General features: G+C 40.5%; 1 protein-coding gene across 15 annotated transcripts in view; it reads left to right on the top strand.

The window, feature by feature from the left end:
• Nucleotides 1-21,231, top strand: part of LOC133621762 (sorbin and SH3 domain-containing protein 2-like) — a 173,278-nt gene that overhangs the window by 70,136 nt on the left and 81,911 nt on the right. The gene's annotated exons all lie outside the window — the stretch shown is intronic.

The raw sequence follows: 21,231 nt of genomic DNA on the forward strand, positions 1-21,231 counted from the left end.
GCAAAAACGCTAGTCAAATAACCTCGATAGGAGATGTTTTTATGGATTTACTGCAAAAACGCTAGTCAAATACCCTCAATAGGGGATGTTTTTAGGAATCTACCGCAAAAACGCTAGTCAAATACCCTCAATAGGAGATGTTTTTATGAATCTATTGCAACAACGCTAGTCAAATACCTTCAATAGGAGATGTTTTTATGGATTTACTGCAAAAACGCTGGTCAAATACCCTCAATAGGAGATGTTTTTTTTAATCTACTGCAAAAACGCTGGTCAAATACCCTCAATAGGAGATGTTTTTATGACTCTACTGCAAAAACACTAGTCAAATACCCTCAACAGGAGATGTTTTTATGAATCTACTGCAAAAACGCTGGTCAAATACCCTCAATAGGAGATGTTTTTATGAATCTATTGCAACAAGCCCAGTCAAAGATCCTCAATAGGAGATGTTTTTATGAATCTACTGCAAAAATGCTGGTCAAAGATCCTCTATATGACAATAATTGTTAGCTGTTTTCAAGAATCTATTGCAAAAAAAGCTAAAATAATATTCTCTCCATGATGGCAACGTGCTGCTGTTTTTCCAAAATCTACTGCAAAAGTGCTCGTCAAAGATCATATACTGTATATGGCATGATTATTCTACTGCAGACAGAACAGATATGAGGTTTTTCCTCTCTCCACTGTCCTTGCCTGCAGCTCCTTCTGTCCTTGGATCATACTTGATCCTTCAGCCGGTCTCCTCTGATCTGTGGTGCTCTGAGGCATGCTGCTTGTGTTGTCTTCTGATGTAAGCATTAGTCATCATGCGGCCTCGGACAGACATCTTGAATTACTCTGCGTCTGCAGTTGTTTCCCTTTTCTGCCGTGTACAAATAGCCGAACAATTGTCACATCCAATCCCATCCTCTTCCGCGCCCCCGACTCCGGAGAGTCGCGGAGGGTTGACGTCGCATAATTGCATTAGTGCTGCCGGCTCTAACTCGTTAGCCGCGGCGTGACGCAATCCGCCGAACACACGGGCCTCTGTTGGCAGCGTGCGGGCACACAGGGTCAGCGTATTGGCCCCCCCTCCCCCTCCCCCCCACTGTGTGCTATCAGAGAGCCCGAGGGGGTCCGCTAATGAGTGGCAAGGTTGAACAAACAAGGCAGATAACAGAGACTTTTGTTGGACGTGGTTGTTGTTCAACTGGTGGTGGTGAACACGGCAAACACGTCCTTATCAGGACCTGGTGGAGGAGCTCTTCTAAATTTAGCCCAGCTAAACCCACGTCAGTTTTTAGCGTCTAAAAAGTGATAATCTATCATGTTTGATCCAATTAATTAGAATTTTTTAAGGAAAAACTTTCCTCATGCCCGGGATACCGCCTCCAACCTGCCTCTAGCTAGATGAGCCCGCCCCCGTGTATGTGCCAGTCCACTTTGTAAAAATGAACAGGCTTTGCTACAGATCTTAAAACGCCCTGCCAACTATCCTTCAGTCAGCTCCAGATATGGGAGTTGTATTTTTTATTTTTTTTATTTTATTATTATTTTTCCCCCACCCCCCTGGGAACATGCTTTATCAGCAGTGTTGGGTTAGTTACTGAAAAGCAGTAACTAGTTACAGTTACTAGTTACTTCATTTCAAAAGTAACTCAGTTACTAACTCAGTTACTTACACCAAAAAGTAATGCGTTACTGTGAAAAGTAACTATTTAGTTACTTCTTTTTTCTTTCTTTTTTAAAGCTCCAATTAATGCCCTTTTAGCCTTCATTTCAGTACTGTTATTGTAGTGGAGAATAATACAATCTGTTGATCAACTTGACATGCATTTGCATCACTCAACTCTGCTAAGCCATGTGGTCTACATACAACACACAAAGACAAAGATATGTTACAAAGGCCAATTTGTTTCTGGCCAGAACAAATTGACAAAACTATTTTAAATAGCTGCAACATAACATACATAAGTAACAAACAGCATAATAACAGCATAGATGTAAACCAAGAAAGGCACACACTACATACACAAAGTCTAACCAGGCATTTTCTTCCTCAAGTAATTCTTATACAAAATCATGTCTGAAACCCAGAACACTACACATTTCCCCAGTTTTAGTTTAGAGATAAGGAAAGATTGGCCTGGCCCACTAGGATCCCTCTTTATGTTTGTGAACTTTATAGTCTATACATTTAGAGTGATGTGATAATCAAACACTCTAGAAGTCTAGAATGAAAGAGTATATAAGAGAATTGACAGCAACGTTCCCTCTCAGGAGCGCGCATGTGCAATTGCGCACTGCTCAAGCGTCCTCTGCGCACGGCAAATCTATGCCATGCACAAAATCAAATACAAAAATAAGCGCATAACAATTTTCGACACGGACACGACAGAGAAAACCGTTTTCGTCATCATTGTTCAAATATTGTAACGTCTGTCGAGACGCTTTGAGGACATGAATTCCATCCATCACTTTACTGAGCAAAACTCTTTACTGTCGGCCATAAACACATCACCAAAACATTAGTAAAAAAAATTATATCTAGCAAAACTGGTCATTTTCTGCAGTACAAACCAGACCAAAAGCAACTTTGTTATATCAGCAGCAGCCGCTCGCTCTCTCACGTGCGCCAACACTTGCACATATGGCACTTAGCCAGTGATGCGTTTACAGCCACACAAAAAGTCAGACAACTCCAACACCACACATAAAGTGTCATTCCAGGTCGTTACACTATGATTTACCAATCAAATGTGTGCTTATTCTAGTGTCATTTATTAGGAATCTTAATTTATAAATATTAATCATTAAATGCTGTTAGTATATTAAATAAATACTAATAAAAATTTATTTTTTACAAACAGGAAGTTGCAGGAATGTACACATGATCCCCTGCTTACATCTCATTGTGCAACATGTGAATGTTTTAATGGGAACTAAATGCAATGTCTGAAAGGGGTACAAATTATTTCCAAAGCAGGACCTCCACCCAGACAAACAATACAAGTACACAGTTCATGAAAAACAATATTTTTTGTTATTGTCATTATAAGTGGGCCTAAACACTTATATTAGAAATGGAAATGACTGCTGTCATTTGATTATAATAATAAGAGAATGTTGTCTGTCTATCTGTGTTGGCCCTGTGATGAGGTGGGGACTTGTCCAGGGTGTACCCTGCCTTCCGCCCGAATGCAGCTGAGATAGGCTCCAGCGACCCCGAAAGGGACAAGCGGTAGGAAATGGATGGATGGATGGAGATGTAAGTTGTTATTTAGTGAGGTTTGGGACAGGTGTGCTGCTGGTGTAGCCACAGTGTGCATGTCTAAAGTTACTCACATGGACTCCACTCAATGCTCAGGGAGTTTTTGCGTTTGCTCACACATGAACAATTAGAGGGAACATTGATTGACAGAGTGTGTGTACCTTCAGTGCTGAAGTGGCATCAGAGTCTCTGTCTCTCTTTACTAGCTTCGTCGAAGCATGTTGCTATGTAGCTTGTTTCAGCAGATTTGAATTGCTGTTTTGGGCAGTAGATGGCATCTTTGATCCAAAGCACAATTTACATTTAACTAAAATGTTATTTTCTTTGTGCTCGACAAAAGAAAAGTAGTGAAAATATCTCCATGTTAGCAAACTCGACTTCTGGCTCCGCCATGATCAGACACGCCCCCCCCCCCTCGCTCCCCACACTCACACTCAGACACACCCACACAGAGCGCATGTCTCTCTCTCTTCTCCGGCTTGTGACACAAGAAGAATCAGAACGCAGCGCTCCGATAAAACACACTTTATACTACATAAAAAGTAACGTAAAATAACGCAGTAACGCATCATGTAGTAACGGTAACTGAGTTACTGAATATAAAAAAATAACGCGTTAGATTACTAGTTACCGCCGAAACTAACGGCGTTACAGTAACACGTTACTTTGTAACGCGTTAGTCCCAACACTGTTTATCAGTATCATGCTTCAAATACCGGCTTCCAAAACTGACAAAACTACAAAACTTGTTGTATCCATTAAGCTTGACTTTCTCATTTTGAAAAAAAAAAAAAAAAGTTTTAGCAGTTTTTGTTTTGAAAGTTAAAATGTTTTATATATTGTGCTGCGAATCAATTTTTATTTTTTGAGTTTATTTAATCTCAACTTTCAGTATCAAATGGTTGAAGTCGGTCAAAAAAATGTTATCGTTTAAATAAATATTTAATTTTTTCAAATTTTCAGGCAAATTGATACACAAATTATTTTATTTTACAGACTACATATACTTTATATATACACTTTATATACAGTACAGGCCAAAAGTTTGGACACACCTTCTCATTCAATGCGTTTTCTTTATTTTCATGACTATTTACATTGTAGATTGTCACTGAAGGCATCAAAACTATTTAATGAACACATGTGGAGTTATGTACTTAACAAAAAAAGTGAAATAACTGAAAACATGTTTTATATTCTAGTTTGTTCAAAATAGCCACCCTTTGCTCTATTTATTGTTTTGCACACTCTTGGCATTCTCTCGATGAGCTTCAAGCTTCCCAGATGTCATAGTTTTGATGCCTTCAGTGACAATCTACAATGTAAATAGTCGTGAAAATAAAGATAACACATTGAAATGAGAAGGTGTGTCCATACTTTTGGCCTATACTGTATATACATTAGGGCTGCAACTAACGATTCATTTGATAATCGATTAATCTGTCGATTATTACTTTGATTAATCGATTAATAATCGGATAAAAGAGACAAACTACATTTCTATCCTATCCAGTATTTTATTGGAAAAAAAACAGCATACTGGCACCATACTTATTTTGATTATTGTTTCTCAGCTGTTTGTAAATGTTGCAGTTTATAAATAAAGGTTTATTAAATTAAAAAAAGTAATGATAATAAAAAGCCTCTGCGCATGCGCGTAGCATAGATCCAACGAATCGATGACTAAATTAATCGGCAACTATTTTTATAATCGATTTTAATCGATTAGTTGTTGCAGCCCTAATATATATATATATATATATATATATATATATATATATATATATATATATATATATATTAGGGCCAGTATGCTTGGTTTTTTTTCAATAAAATACTGGAAAGGATAGAAATGTAGTTTGTCTCTTTTATCCGATTATTATTCGATTAATCGAAGTAATGATCGATTATCAAATTAGTTGTTAGTTGCAGCCCTAATATATATATATATATATATATATATATATATATATATATATATATATATATATATATATATATATATATATATATATATAAATATATGCTCTTTTTGAAAGGAATACACTTGCTGTGGACAAACAGCTCATTAGCATTAAAGCTACAGACACACAAAACTGTGTCTTCCCAGTAGAGCCTAATAAAGCACTTTTAAACCGTCTACATTGTTAAAAAAAACAGTCTAACAAGGGACTTTTAGGCGTATCATTTACCTGTGTGTGACAAAATGACAATACTGTAACGTATAATTCTCGGTAGAAAGCCAACAACCATGTTACAGGTGCGTTTTGTGAAGTGTGTCAGTACGAACAGCAGTGAACATTGGAGATAAGCTACATGGCCTCAGGGGTCCTGACCTCTGAGTGGTCCCTCAGACTGAGACATAGTCAAAGGATGTCAACAGATTAAGCTCATTAGCAAATGTATTTAAAGACTTTGCCAACAAGGAATTCTAATGGGAATTTTTTTTCCACGACAGCAGCTGCCGCAAGTTAAATTCAGGTGAAAATAAGCACAGTAGACGCTACAGAATTGTGCAATGTAAAGATATTCAGTGTAGAACAGAGGTGCCCAAACTTATTCCATTGAGGGCCGCACACTGAAAAACCTAAGCATGTTGGGGCCATTTTGATATGTTTCATGGTTTGATCCAGGAACCTGCAAGGGTCTCTCGGTCATAAAATAAATAAAAATAAGTAATGTGTATACAGGTCTTCCCAGTCTAGACTGCCAATATACAGTACCTGTGAAGATGGGGGCGTGGTCACAATGACATCATCAAATAATTTACCCACAATCTGCTCTGATGATATGATTTTCTTAAAAAAAACATTTTCACTAGGGTTTTTTTTTTTTGACAATTGACTCTCCTTAGTTTTATCCTGCTTTTAAATGTGTGTTTTAACTTCTGTGCAGCACTCTGTGAAACTTGTATTGTTGTCTAAAATGTGCTATATAAATAAAGTCGATTGGATCGGATAAAAAGGCTTAAAAAAAGAAAGTATACATCCATTTAAAAACAAATCTGTTATTACTAATGAGTATTAGGATATATTTTTGTATCGTTTTGCCATATTTTCAATTGTTGTTGCTTATTGTACTATGTACTTTGAGAATTTTTCAATTGTCATTCTTTTAATGACTATTTTCTAAATTAAAAACTACTAGCAACAAATCTAATCTTCTGGGGTTATTATAAAATGTAGTTGTGTTTAGAGACTTTTAATTTCTGTCCATCGATCTCCCTGACGAAAGAGGCCAGCTACATCTGCACTTGCTTTGCGCTGCTCTAGTTTCACTTTCTCTTCTTAAATTCCGGTACTGTCCTCTTAATATTTGCACATTTCGTAGATTGCTGTGCGAGGGTATATCTGGTTACGTCCACATCACAGACATGCTGACAACGCTCCAGACAATGGCGTGCGTCTTGTTTACAACCGGGTTCGGCAGCACAGTTTTCCGTATTGAAAGTCTTTATCCGGTGGTGGAGTTTTCGGTATATCCCTTGTCAATAGTGCACACATAATAGGATATGTATATATATATATCCATCCATCCATCCATCTTCTTCCGCTTATCCGAGGTCGGGTCGCGGGGGCAGCAGCTTAAGCAGGGAAGCCCAGACTTCCCTCTCCCCAGCCACTTCGTCCAGCTCCTCCCGGGGGATCCCGAGGCGTTCCCAGGCCAGCCGGGAGAGATAGTCTTCCCAGCGTGTCCTGGGTCTTCCCCGTGGCCTCCTACCGGTCGGACGTGCCCGAAACACCTTCCTAGGGAGGCGTTCGGGTGGCATCCTGACCAGATGCCCGAACCACCTCATCTGGCTCCTCTCGATGTGGAGGAGCAGCGGCTTTACTTTGAGCTCCCCTCGAATGACAGAGCTTCTCACCCTATCTCTAAGGGAGAGCCCCGCCACTCGGCGGAGGAAACTAATTTCGGCCGCTTGTACCCGTGATCTTGTCCTTTCGGTCATGACCCAAAGCTCATGACCATAGGTGAGGATGGGAACGTAGATCGACCGGTAAATCGAGAGCTTTGCCTTCCGGCTCAGCTCCTTCTTCACTACAACGGATCGATACAGTGTCCGCATTACTGAAGACGCCGCACCGATCCGCCTGTCGATCTCACGATCCACTCTTCCCCCACTCGTGAACAAGACTCCGAGGTACTTGAACTCCTCCACTTGGGGCAAGATCTCCTCCCCAACCCGGAGATGGCACTCCACCCTTTTCCGGGCGAGAACCATGGACTCGGACTTGGAGGTGCTGATTCCCATCCCAGTCGCTTCACACTCGGCTGCGAACCGATCCAGTGAGAGCTGAAGATCTTGGCCGGAGGAAGCCATCAGGACCACATCATCTGCAAATAGCAGAGACCTAATCCTGCAGCCACCAAACCAGATACCCTCAACGCCCTGACTGCGCCTAGAAATTCTGTCCATAAAGGTTATGAACAGAATCGGTGACAAAGGGCAGCCTTGGCGGAGTCCAACCCTCACTGGAAACGTGTCCGACTTACTGCCGGAAATGCGGACCAAGCTCTGACACTGATTATACAGGGAGCGAACTGCCACAATAAGACAGTCCGTTACCCCATACTCTCTGAGCACTCCCCACAGGACTTCCCGGGGTACACGGTCGAATGCCTTCTCCAAGTCCACAAAGCACATGTAGACTGGTTGGGCAAACTCCCATGCACCCTCAAGGACCCTGCCGAGAGTATAGAGCTGGTCCACAGTTCCACGACCAGGACGAAAACCACACTGTTCCTCCTGAATCCGAGGTTCGACTATCCGGCGTAGCCTCCTCTCCAGTACACCTGAATAGACTTTACCGGGAAGGCTGAGGAGTGTGATCCCACGATAGTTGGAACACACCCTCCGGTTCCCCTTCTTAAAGAGAGGAACCACCACCCCGGTCTGCCAATCCAGAGGTACCGCCCCCGATGTCCACGCGATGTTGCAGAGTCTTGTCAACCAAGACAGCCCCACAACATCCAGAGCCTTAAGGAACTCCGGGCGGATCTCATCCACCCCCGGGGCCTTGCCACCGAGGAGCTTTTTAACTACCTCGGCAACCTCAGCCCCAGAAATAGGAGAGCCCACCTCAGATTCCACAGGCCCTGCTTCCTCATAGGAAGACGTGCTGGTAGGATTGAGGAGGTCTTCGAAGTATTCTCTCCACCGATCCACAACATCCGCAGTCGAGGTCAGCAGAGCACCATCCCCACCATACACGGTGTTGACACTGCACTGCTTCCCCTTCCTGAGGCGGCGGATGGTGGTCCAGAATTGCTTCGAAGCCGTCCGGAAGTCGTTTTCCATGGCTTCCCAGAACTCCTCCCATGTCCGAGTTTTTGCCTCTGCGACCGCTGAAGTCGCAGACCGCTTGGCGTGTCGGTACCTGTCCGCTGCCTCAGGAGTCCTATGAGCCAAAAGAACCCGATAGGACTCCTTCTTCAGCTTGACGGCATCCCTCACCGCCGGTGTCCACCAACGGGTTCTAGGATTACCGCCACGACAAGCACCAACTACCTTGCGGCCACAGCTCCAATCAGCCGCCTCGACAATAGAGGCGCGGAACATGGTCCACTCGGACTCAATGTCCAGCACCTCCCTCGTGACATGTTCAAAGTCGTTCCGGAGGTGGGAATTGAAACTCTCTCTGACAGGAGACTCTGCCAGACGTTTCCAGCAAACCCTCACAATGCGTTTGGGCCTGCCAGGTCTGTCCGGCATCCTCCCCCACCATCGCAGCCAACTCACCACCAGGTGGTGATCGGTAGAAAGCTCCGCCCCTCTCTTCACCCGAGTGTCCAAAACATGAGGCCGCAAATCCGATGACACAACTACAAAGTCGATCATGGAACCGCGGCCTAGGGTGTCCTGGTGCCAAGTGCACATATGGACACCCTTATGTTTGAACATGGTGTTCGTTATGGACAATCTGTGTCGGGCACAAAAGTCCAATAACAAAACACCGCTCGGGTTCAGATCCGGGCAGCCATTCTTCCCAATCACGCCTCTCCAGGTTTCACTGTCGTTGCCAACATGAGCATTGAAGTCCCCCAGTAGCACGAGGGAATCACCCGGGGGAGCACTCTCAAGTACTCCCTCGAGTGAATCCAAAAAGGGTGGGTACTCTGAACTGCGGTTTGGCGCGTAAGCGCAAACCACAGTCAGGACCCGTTCCCCCACCCGAAGGCGGAGGGAAGCTACCCTCTCGTCCACCGGGTTGAACTCCAACGTACAGGCTCTGAGCCGGGGGGAAACAAGAATTGCCACCCCAGCCCGTCGCCTCTCACTGCCGGCAACGCCAGAGTGGAAGAGAGTCCAGCCCCTCTCGAGAGAACTGGTTCCAGAGCCCTTGCTGTGCGTCGAAGTGAGTCCGACTATATCTAGCCGGAACTTCTCCACTTCGCGCACTAGCTCAGGCTCCTTCCCCCCCAGCGAGGTGACGTTCCACGTCCCAAGAGCTAGCTTCTGTAGCTGAGGATCGGACCGCCAAGTGCCCTGCCTTCGGCTGCCGCCCAGCTCACATCGCACCCGACCTCTATGACCCCTGCTATGGGTGGTGAGCCCATTGGAGGGGGGACCCACGTTGCCTCTTCGGGCTGTGCCCGGCCGGGCCCCATGGGGACAGGCCCGGCCACCAGGCGCTCGCCATCGTGCCCCACCTCCGGGCCTGGCTCCAGAGGGGGGCCCCGGTGACCCGCGTCCGGGCGAGGGAAATCTGGGTCCTTGTTTTTTGTTATTCATGGAGGTCTTCGAGCTGCTCTTTGTCTGATCCCTCACCTAGGACCAGTTTGTCTTGGGAGACCCTACCAGGGGGCATAAAGCCCTCGGACAACATAGCTCCTAGGATCATTGGGACACGCAAACTCCTCTACCACGTTAAGGTGGCAGCTCAGAGAGGAGTATATATATATACAGTATATGTCAATTCAAACTGTAACGATCTGCTGGTGGTAATGTTTAATGTTCATGTGGTTTGGATTTAATGTGAGCTTTTCTTATGTTTGCAAACACACCGTCCGTGCCTGAAAGGTGATTGGCGGAGAATGACGAAATGTTGTTGTGTTTCCTAAACGCGGCGTCACGGAGACAAAAGTATGTACACGGGGCGGTAAAACCTGTTGGAATTGTGCCACTTGTCATAAGATTGGTATTAAAAGGTAAAAATAGAGTCAAACGTTGTGCCATTTCTTTTGAGGACTGCAATATATTATATTACTTTAGTTTGTTTTCAAGTGAAAAAAGGTGTGGCTTTAAGTTAAATGCCTTGGCGGTCCGCCACATTCAATTACATTAAGGGGAATAGAAAATATTTGTATTTATATATATATATATATATATATATATATATATATTTAGTTATTTATTTATTTTCTATTCAATGCTGAAATCTCAAGCTCAACCTATTTCTTATTTTTTGTTCAACATTCAAATCTCTAGATCAAATTCACATCTGTCAATATAAAGGGTTTGTTTTAATTGTTTTTGCCCTTTTTGTCAAAAAAATATGCAATATTTTCCCCAAAAGTGGAATATTTGATGTAGAGTAATTGGAGCCTCAAATAGGTCAGTACTTCATAACAACATTGATTTTAAGTCGTCATTATTTTTTGAGCAATGACAGTTTAAAAAAAAAAAAAAATCGGAGATCCAAAAGGGCCCCACTCGTAAAAGTGTTAAAAAATAAGTCATACATTAAAAAAAAAAAAATATATTTCAACGCGTAAGTCTGTAGATCAACTTCAGATCTATCCGTCGGTTATACGTTTTTATAAAAGAAATTTGGGGGGTTTTTGTATATTTTTTTTTATGCAGTTTTGTCAAAGAAAACTTAATTTTTTATATAGCAAACACAATATACTCGTTATTTTACCCCAAAAATATTTCAAGTGGGAATAATTGATATTAAATTAAAGTATTTGGAGCCTTGAATAGGTAAATAGCTGATAACAAACACAGTCGATTTAGATTCATTATTTTTTGAGTACTGACAATTTTAAAGAAAAAAGTCTTAAAGGCAGATTTGTGTTTTTCGTCAACATTGCAACTTTTACATTTCACCTGTTTGCTATTCTACTTTTTTATGTCTTTTTAAAACTATATTTTTACAATGCTGGTAAAAATTCAAATGCGGGCCGCCATTGGCCCCTGGACCACACTTTGGATGGTACATATTTAAAAGCGGTGGGAGCAAATATCTCTAGAATGGGGGCCACCAAAATGTCCCTGAAGAACTGACGTGAAACGTCCACAGAGACGCGGCGAGTCTGAAAACAAGCCAACCTTTCCAAATAAGGCAGAAAGGCTTCGTTCTTTAACTACTGTACCGCATTGCAGTTATTTCAGCGGAACATTTTTGTGGTTGAAAAACAAAGGAGGCCTGGGAATCAAAGTATGTCTGGCAAAGTTATGTCCAGTACATGTCAGACATACAATCTGAGACTAATTCTAATAAAGCCTATTATATTGCATTCTATTGTGTATAACAGGGGTTTTTAATAAATCCTGAGGTGTTTATCTGCAGTTAGGGACCGTGTTGGAAGCGCACTGAGAGGGGATTTTAGTATTCTGCCTCCTCCACGTCTGCTGCCTTCAACACATTCCCTTGTGAGGCAGCAGGATTTACAAGATTATGCACGATCATGCAAAAAGAGAGAATCCTGACCTTATCTGCCGCGTAGAATAAATGGCAGACACACTACTGCAGTATGAGGAAAAAACTAAGTAGCTCGATTGCTTTTCTAAAATCTACCATATTATAATATTTTTTAAATTTTTTAATACATATGAGAGGTCCCACATATGTTGTTCAAAATGTACTTTAAGGAAGAACATGTTTTGTGTGCCTGTAGCTTTAATTCAGGGGTGTCCAAACTTTTTGACTGGAGCAGGGAAACCTGCGAAACAGGCTTGTAGGGATGATATAGCCTCTTGTGTTTTTTCCTGACCTAATATATATGTATACATACAGTTCTGACGTCTGGGATAGTTGGCAGAGCTTTGTTTCAGATGTGTAGCGAAGCCTGCTTTTTACAAAGTGGTGGGCTGTATACAGTGTAGGCCAGGGGTCGGCAACCTTTACCAGTCAAAGAGCCATTTTGACCAGTTTCACAAATCAAAGAAATCAATGGGAGCCACAAAATTCTTTTAAAATTAAAAATTAGATGACACTGCATACAAAGTTTTATTTTTGCTTTGTGCTATGTATAAACCAAGGGTTTCGAGCTTTGTATGAATGGCGCTTGACAGCGTCATACTTGACAACCTACCAATGTTTCAGCGTACTACAAAATTCAAGGCAATTATTCTCTCGAACATGCCGTGATGGTACAACATTTAGCGTCCACTACAACCATCGTGCCAGCACAGCCTTACTGGTATGGGACTTATGCTTGCTCACGTAGGTGACAGCAAGGCATACTTAGTCAATAACCACACAGGTTACACTGACGGTGGCGGTATAAACTTTAACACTCTTACTAATAATGCGCCACACTGTGAACCCACACCAAACAAGAATGACAAACACATTTCGGGAGAACAGCTGCACCTTAACACAACATAAACACAACAGAACAAATACCCAGAATCCCATGCAGCCCTGACTCTTCCGGGCTACATTATACACCCCGCTACCAAACCCCGCCCACATCAACCGACGCACGGAGGGGGGGGGGAGCAGGGTTGGGGTGGGGGCGGGGTTTGGTGGTAGCAGGGGTGTATAATGTAGCCCGGAAGAGTCAGGGCTGCATAAGATTCTGGGTATTTGTTATGTTGTGTTTATGTTGTGTTAAGGTGCAGATGTTCTCTCGAAATGTGTTTGTCATTCTTGTTTGGTTTTGGTTCAAAGTGTGGTGCAAAATTAGTAAGAATGTTAAAGTTATTTTATATGGCCACCGTCAGTGTAACCTGTGTGGCTGTTGACCAAGTATGCCTTGCTGTCACTTACGTGTGCAAGTAGAAAATGCGTACATCAAAAGGCTGGGCTGGTATGCTGTTTGTACTAATTGTAGAAGGTGCTAAATGTTGTACCATCATGACACGCCCTTATTATTGTAAGGGTGAAAATCGAAGAAAATTAATCCCGGGAGTTTTCTGCGAGAGGCACTGAAATCGGGAGGGTCGGCAAGTATGCAGCTGAGCCGCATCAGAGTGATCAAAGAGCCGCATGCGGCTCCGGGGCCGCGGGTTGCCGACCCCTGGTGTAGGCCCATCGAGCTAGCGGTGGGGAAAGTGTTTTATCCTACATACACGAAATAGGGTTTCACCGTATCATTTAAAAAAACATTAAATTGAACTAGCAAAAATTAAGGCCTTAAATAAATTAAAAAGCATTACATTTGATGTCCCGAGGTATTAAAATAATTAAATGCATCGACATCACATATGCAATTAGCTAATCACAAGTCGGTGATTAAAGGCAGGCAGCAATTAACGGTGCCAAATTTATTTGGCATGACCAGTAAAGCCATCACAACTAGCAGCTGCTGTTACCACTAAAGACAACTTAAAAAAAAAAAATACATTTTCAGATTAAACAGTCTTGTGTGCCTAGAGAGTAACAGTTAATGTAAACATTTCAAGATTATCATTGTCAAATGCTTACAAATGTGTTTATATAGAACAGGGGTGTTCAAACGGGCCAAGTGCAGCCTGTGTCTTCAATTTGGCCCCAAAATGTCATTAAGCGTTGCACCGTGGAGAGTATTCACATTTGTATTCAATTTAATTTTCGATACCAATCTCTGAATGCTATAGATATGGGGCCATCTTGTGGACATTTTCAGTAAGTCAGATCAATGGCCCTGAAATGTGCATAATAAATATAACACAACATTTACTTGTGACACAATCCACACAACCTTCCCTAGTCATGGTGCAAAAAAACAACAACAAATGCAACTAACATATAGGTCAACACACATGGTCACACATTACACAACCTGCTCACTGAACTTTGTAAATATTGTAAAAAATGTATTTATTTATTTACAAACAGACAGTTTTGTATTTCATTATTGTTTCTTTTATTAATATCAGAGTCCGTTCTGCAATAAGGTCATCCCTAGAAGCACACAGCATATGGACAGGGACCCACAGTTAAAATATACATCATCATATAATATACAAAATACAAATTCAAAATTACACCCATTTAAATCCATGAGAGTGCATGATGGGGAAAATTTAAAACACTCACTTATCCATGTTTAGCGCATTTTAGATGCTTGATATTTCGGATTGATTAAAAAAAATTAAGGAGGTCGTCACGGAAGTAAACAAGGTAGTAGTCAAACATTCACAGACTTTTAATATCCAATTATATTTATATAATATGTACACACACATATGTGTATACATATATATTTTATAGTTACTTTACATGCAGCCCGCTGCCACCTTTTTTTCAGCCCAATGCGGCCCCCAAGTCAAAAAAGCTTGGACACCCCTGATATAAACAGTGGTAAGCGTTTGACTATATTTAATAACTATCAGCAGTAGTACATGGGCATTAAATTAAGTGGCATTAAAAAGCAATATACTCACCTTTTTTGCTCATAAACAGGCTGCAGTGTCATTTTATTGTCAGAACATCTTTAAAAAGTGACTTCTGCGTAATGATAAAAAGTGCATAGAGTTTAGTCTTCAATTAAACAACCCATTTAACTGCATAATTGTTTTAGCTTGAGCACATTTTGCAGGCTGCCAGTTATTGCGCTGGCGTATTATTATGGATGCCGGTCTGCTTGGTGGCCTACCAGTGTGCCCAAATTACAGCCGGTTGATAAACCTCGGCAAAGTGAGGCCTTCAAAGTAGCTCTCTCTTCCTCCCGACTAAAAAAAGATTGAAAGTAGTAGACGTCAACACTTATTTAGTGCATAAATTAGGCTGACGCAGTAATTGGTTATAATTCCAAAGTTGCGGACAACACCAGATATTGTCAGGCTGAGAGTTTTTTGCACGTTATAATCTGGAACAGTGTGTGTGTCGGGGCCGAGTCGCCGTCTTTTCCTCGCCGCGTCCAGCCATAACATTCACACCACAGACACAGCTGCTGTGACGCCGCAGATCTGTCCCCAGGAAACACGATCCTGTTTATAAGCTGACCCTCATTTGAATGCCGACAGCTCGCGACGCCATACACATGATTTACCCGCTCCTTGTGTGTGTGTTGGCGTGTGTGCTGCTCAGAGATAGATTTACGAGGGACGGTGTGTAAAGGTGAAGATTAGGTCTCCTGAGGATGAAAGTATCCCACAACGTGCTTGATATAGATCTTGTAAAACTCTCCATCAAATATTGATATTCACCCCTCTTCAAAGTCACATGTTTACTTTCATGACATTTTATGTCCCAGCTAGTTCATAACACCGACATCTGCTACGTAAATACCGACGCCCTCTGTATTTGGAAACTGCTTTTTAATGGAAATACAATAGAAGTAAGTCAGAAACATCCTGTTTTAACGAAGATAAATTGAATACCATACAAATACAGACTTTTTTTTAAATCTACGACCAATGTTTTTATCATAACATTGTAAAAAGTTTCTTGGTGACAGATTATTTTGCTTATTTTTAGTATTTTTAATAATATTTTTGGTTATCGTATAATGAAAGTAGTATTAATATTAGTATAATATATATTTATATATGTATTCATATATAACATATTTAAAATATATTTAATATAAAAATATGTTTAATATGCTTAATAATATATATACTGCAAACAACCTTCCCGAGTCATTGTGCAGGGAAAAAAAAAAAAAATCAACCAGCACTAATATTCAACAAATATACCACACATAACACATCCTGCTCATTGAACTTTGTGGATATTATAAAAAAAAAAAATTCCAATAAGCATAAAACTAATCAAAACTACACCCATTTAAATCCATTAAAAAACATGATGGGAAAATGCAAAACTCTCTCCACACCTATCCATGATTGGCACATTTTAGCTACTTGATATTTGATACCATTTTTATAAAGAGGTAGTCACGGAAGTAAACAAGGTAGGGGTTGAATTTTCACAAACTCTTATTAACCAATTATAATAATAATTATTAATTATATATCCATTATTTTATAATTCTATATAATTACATATATATATATATATATATATATATATATATATATATATATATATATATATATATATATATATATATATATATATATACACACAGATCCCTCATTGACATTATCATTAGACATTTATAAAAAAATAAAAAAAGAACAATAGTGTCACAATGGCTTACACTTGCATCACATCTCATAAGCTTGACAACACACTGTGTCCAATATTTTCACAAAGGTAAAATAAGTCATATTTTTGGTTCATTTAATAGTTGAAACAAATTTACATTATTGCAATCAGTTGATAAAACATTGTCCTTTACAATTATAAAAGATTTTTACAAAAATCTACTACTCTGCTTGCATGTCAGCAGACTGGGGTAGATTCTGCTGAAATCCTATGTATTGAATGAATAGAGAATCCTTTTGAATAGGAAAAATATAGTTTTTGAATCGAGAATCGCGTTGAATTGAAAAAAAAAATCGATTTTTAATCGAATCGTGACCCCAAGAATCGATATTGAATCGAATCGTGGGACACCCAAAGATTCGCAGCCCTAATCTGCATACTTAAATTACCTTTTAGTCTGTTATTTTGCAACAAGCATTGTTAAAAAAAAAAAAAAAATCCACAAAAAAAACATATTTTGTACGCTTGGTCATAAAGGAAAATCAAAATGTTCATATATTAAAATCATCAGATTTTTAATTCTGATAGGGATTTTATGTTGTGCATTTTTTGTCTAAACTTATACAAAATATATTTAATTGGCAAAAAGTCCGTTTTACAACCACAAAAAAAAGTATTTGCGTTGTTGTGTTTCATAGAGGAAGTGAGAATATGGCGTTAAAGCGGTCGTTTGAGAGACGGCGTGAGCGTTAATGGGACACTCGGCGATGATGCCTCACACCGTGTCAAGTGCTGCTATTTGTGTTCGCGTGTGGAATGTGGAGCCACAACACACAGGAAGTCATTTGTGCTTTCTGCTGCTGCGCGGAAAGACTTTGTTTGCCGAGCCCTGCCAACATATGACAGTCATTGTCCCCATAATCTGTGCACCGCAACTATTTTCATATCTTTGTCATAAAGGGTCTCAGAAACGTCATCTGCTTCGGTTGTGGTCTCAATCAGGGCTGTGAATTTGTCAACATGTCTTTTTTTTTTTTTTACGACTTGCACGTGCCGTCCGCTGAAAGCCTCGCATTCCCTCGAAGGCTGCTAAGATGTTTTCACAACCATGATAGAATATGACCACAGTCCCACGGGAACCCACCGTATTTATAGTCCTTTTAACTTGTCAACTTGCAATTATTATTTGCTAATTTGTCAATTTGCAATAAGGCCTCAAGGGTCTATCTGTTTGCTCCAAGCACCAAATGTTTACTTTGAATTATATCACACAAGTTCAAATCAAAACCAACAAACAAGCACTTCTGTCATTTAGAGCCGTGTTTTTCAACCTTTTCTGAGCCAAGGCACATTTTTTTCATTGAAAAAATCCCGAGGCACTCCACCAGTAGAAAACATTAAAAAATGAAACTCAGTAGCCGACATTGACAGTAAAAAGCACTTGTTGGATATGAATTCAAACCATAACCAACCATGTGTCACTATAGCTCTTGTCTCAAAGTAGGTGTACTGTCACAACCTGTCACATCACGTTTTGACTTATTTTGAGGTATTTGGTGTTTTCCTGTGTGTAGTGTTTTAGTTCTTGTCTTGCGCCCCCATTTTGGTGTTGATTGTCATGTCATCTACGGATGTACTTTGTGGACGCCGTCTGCTCCACACGCTGTAAGTCTTTGCTGTCGTCCAGCATTCTGTTTTTGTTTACTTTGCAGCCAGTTCAGTTTTAGCTTCGTTTTGCATAGCCATCCCTAAGCTTCAATGCCTTTTCTTAGCGGCACTCGCCTTTTGTATGGTATTTTTTTTGTTTTTTGTTTTTTTTGTCATAAAAAAATACAATCATGTGTGCTGACGGTCTGTATCCCTGCAGACTGTATTGATATATAATGTAGGAACCAGAAATATTAATAACAGAAAGAAACAACCCTTTTGTGCGAATGGGGGAGGGAGGTTTTTTGGGTTGTTGCATTAATTGTAAGTGTATCTTGTGTTTTTTATGTTGATTTAATTAAAAACAAAACAAAAAAACACATATTTTTTTTGTATTTCTTGTGCGGACCGGTACCAATCGATCCATGGACCGGTACCGGGCTGCGGCCCGGTGGTTGGGGACCACTGATGTAGAGGGTCTTTGACTGCTGTATTTTAAAAGACATCCTGCAAAAACGCTATAGTAGATACTCAAAAACAAGAGTGTCTTTGTTATATCGAGGATCTTTGACTAGCCTATTGCAGTTGCTCCTTAAAAACAACAGAGCTTTTCGGTGGTATAGATGTTGTACAGAGGATCTTTGACTGCTCTTTTTACCTACATACTTAAAAAAAAATACTACAGTGTTCCTCTTGTACAATATTTGACTGGTGTTTTTACCTTAGGTCATTAAAAACAGCAGATCGCTCCTGTCATGTAAAGGGTCTTTGACTGCTGTATTTTAAAAGACATCCTGCAAAAACGCTACAGTAGATACTCAAAAACAAGAGTGTTTTTGTCATATCGAGGATCTTTGACTAGCCTATTGCAGTTGCTCTTTAAAAACAACAGAGCTTTTCGGTGGTATAGATGTTGTACAGAGGATCTTTGACTGCTCTTTTTAACTACATACTTCAAAAAACTACACTGTTCCTCTTGTACAATATTTGACTGGTGTTTTTACCTTAGGTCATTAAAAACAGCAGAGCGCTCCTGTCACGTAGAGGGTCTTTGACTGCTGTATTTTAAAAGACATCCTGCAAAAACGCTGCAGTAGATACTCAAAAACAAGAGTGTCTTTGTCATATCGAGGATCTTTGACTAGCCTATTGTAGTTGCTCCTTAAAAACAACAGAGCTTTTCGGGGGTATAGATGTTGTACAGAGGATCTTTGACTCCTCTTTTTACCTACATACTTAAAAAAAAAACTACAGTGTTCCTCTTGTACAATATTTGATTGGTGTTTTTACCTTAGGTCATTAAAAACAGCAGAGCGCTCCTGTCATGTAGAGGGTCTTTGACTGCTGTATTTTAAAAGACATCCTGCAAAAACGCTACAGTAGATACTCAAAAACAAGAGTGTCTTTGTCATATCGAGGATCTTTGACTAGCCTATTGCAGTTGGTCCTTAAAAACAACAGAGCTTTTTGGTGGTATAAATGTTGTACAGAGGATCTTTGACTGCTTTTTTTAACTACATACTTAAAAAAAACTACAGTGTTCCTCTTGTACAATATTTGACTGGTGTTTTTACCTTAGGTCATTAAAAACAGCAAAGCGCTCCTGTCCTGCTGTATTTTAAAGGACATACTGCATAAATGCTACAGTAGATTCTCAAAAACAAGAGTGTCTTTGTCATATAGAGCAGTGTTTTTCAACCACTGTGCCTGTATCTGTATCTCACGGCACACTAGTGTGCCGTAAGATACAGTCTGGTGTGCCGTGGGAGATGATCTAATTTCACCTATTTTGGGTAAAAAATATTTTTTGCAAACCAGTAATTATAGTCTGCAAATGATGTGTTGTTGTTGAGTGTCGGTGCTGTCTAGAGCTCGGCAGAGTAACCGTGTAATACTCTTCCATATCAGTAGGTGGCAGCAGGTAGCTAATTGCTTTGTAGATGTCGGAAACAGCGGGAGGCAGCGTGCAGGTAAAAGGGTATCTAATGCTTAAACCAAAAATAAACAAAAGGTGAGTGCCCCTAAGAAAAAGGCATTGAAGCTTAGGGAAGGTTATGCAGAACAAAACTAAAACTGAATGCTGGACGACAGCAAAGACTTACTGTGGAGCAAAGACAGCGTCCATAATGTCCATCCGAACATGACATGACAATCGACAATGTCCCCACGAAGAAGGATAAAAACAAAGTAGATGCGGGAAATATCGCTCAAAGGAAGACATGAAACAGCTCCAGGAAAATACCAAAAAAAGAGAAAAAGCCACCAAAATAGGAGCGCAAGAAAAGAACTAAAACACTACACACAGGAAAACAGCATAAAAAAAACCAAATAAGTCACAGCGTGATGTGACAGGTTGTGACAGTGCACCTACTTTGAGACAAGAGCTATAGTGATGCATGGTTGGTTATGGTTTGAATTCATATCCAACAATTGCGACAACAACTTTTTACTGTCAACTGAGTTTCGTTTTTTAATGATTTCTGCTGGTGGTGTGCCTCCAGATTTTTTCAACGCAAAAAATGTGCCTTGGCTCAAAAAAGGTTGAAAAACACTGATATAGAGGATCTTTGACTAGCCTATGGCAGTTGGTCCTTAAAAACAACAGAGCTTTTCAGGGGTATAGATGATCTTTGACTGATGTTTTTGCAATAGGTTTTTAAAAACAGCAGAGTGCTCCAGTTGTATAGAGAATTTTAGCTTAGTGTTTTTGCAGAAGGTCTTTAAAAACAGAAAAGCAAAACTAGGATCAATGACAGCAGACTTCTTCTGTTATTTTGAGGGTCTTTTGTTTACAGTAGATTCTCAAAAGCCGAGTGATCTATTAACGAGCTTATTGGTGTGTTTAGTGGGACAGGTGAAAGTTAAGTCGGACAAAATGCGGTAGTTTATATTTTAAATATTGTTTCTGTGCGGGTAGAAAATACGTCACGGACCGGTGGTTGAGGACCACTGATATAAGGATCTTTGACGAGCCTATTGCAGTTGGTCCTTCTAAAAAATCAGAGCTTTTCGGTCATATAGAGCAGTGGTCCCCAACCTTTTTTGCCCCACGGACCGTTTTATAGGCATTATTTTCAGGGACCGGCTTTCCACTTGTCCCTGATAAATACAGCAAAAATAAGT

Source organism: Nerophis lumbriciformis, linkage group LG25 (assembly GCF_033978685.3).
Source record: "Nerophis lumbriciformis linkage group LG25, RoL_Nlum_v2.1, whole genome shotgun sequence".
NCBI classification, from domain to species: Eukaryota; Metazoa; Chordata; class Actinopteri; order Syngnathiformes; family Syngnathidae; genus Nerophis; species Nerophis lumbriciformis.